The 757-nt window shown below is 36.9% G+C and overlaps 1 pseudogene; it reads left to right on the forward strand.

Moving 5' to 3' along the window:
- The first annotated feature begins 379 nt into the window (after positions 1-379).
- LOC112870081 (U6 spliceosomal RNA) lies at positions 380-474 on the forward strand (annotated as a pseudogene).
- The last annotated feature ends 283 nt before the right edge of the window (positions 475-757 follow it).

Consider the following 757-nt stretch of genomic DNA (forward strand, 5'->3'; position numbering starts at 1 on the left):
TCACAATAGCATCAAAAACAATACAATACTTAGGAATAAATATAACCGAGGAGATGAAAGAATTGTACATTGAAAACTAGGCTTTGATGAAGGAAATCTAAAATGACACAAACACAGGGAAAGACATACTATATTCCTGGATAGGAAGAATTCATATTGTTAAAATGTCACTACTACCCAAAGCCATCTATAGATTCATTTATGGGTTTTGATAATCCCTATCAAAACTACCATGTCGTTTCTCATAGAACTAGAAAAAAATAATCCTAAAATGTGCATAGAGTCACAAAAGACTCTGACTAGCCAAAGCGATTCCGAGAAAGAACAAAGCTGGAGGCATCAGACTTCCTGACTTTAACATATACTACAAAGCTTTAGCATGCTCGCTTTGGCAGCATGTACACTAAAATTGGAATGATACAGAACAGATTAGCATGGGATGATATGCAAATTCATGACGTGTTCTATACTACAAAGCTATAGTCATGAAAACAATGTGGTACTGGCATAAAAATAAACACGAGGGCCAATAGAACAGAATTGAGAGCCCAGAAACAAACCCCCACATATATGACCAACTAATATTTGACACAGGAACCAAGAATATACAACAAGGAAAGGATAGCCTCTTCAACAAATGGTTCTGGGAAAACTGAAGAACTACATGCAGAAAAATGAAATGAGACCCCACCCTTGTTATCTGATCACCCCTGATGTCTGATCAAATTCCTTCTCTACCATGCTCCAGGTGATGTCT

Source organism: Puma concolor, chromosome B1, assembly GCF_028749965.1.
Source record: "Puma concolor isolate L17-30 chromosome B1, mPumCon1.1.hap2, whole genome shotgun sequence".
Taxonomy (NCBI): domain Eukaryota; kingdom Metazoa; phylum Chordata; class Mammalia; order Carnivora; family Felidae; genus Puma; species Puma concolor.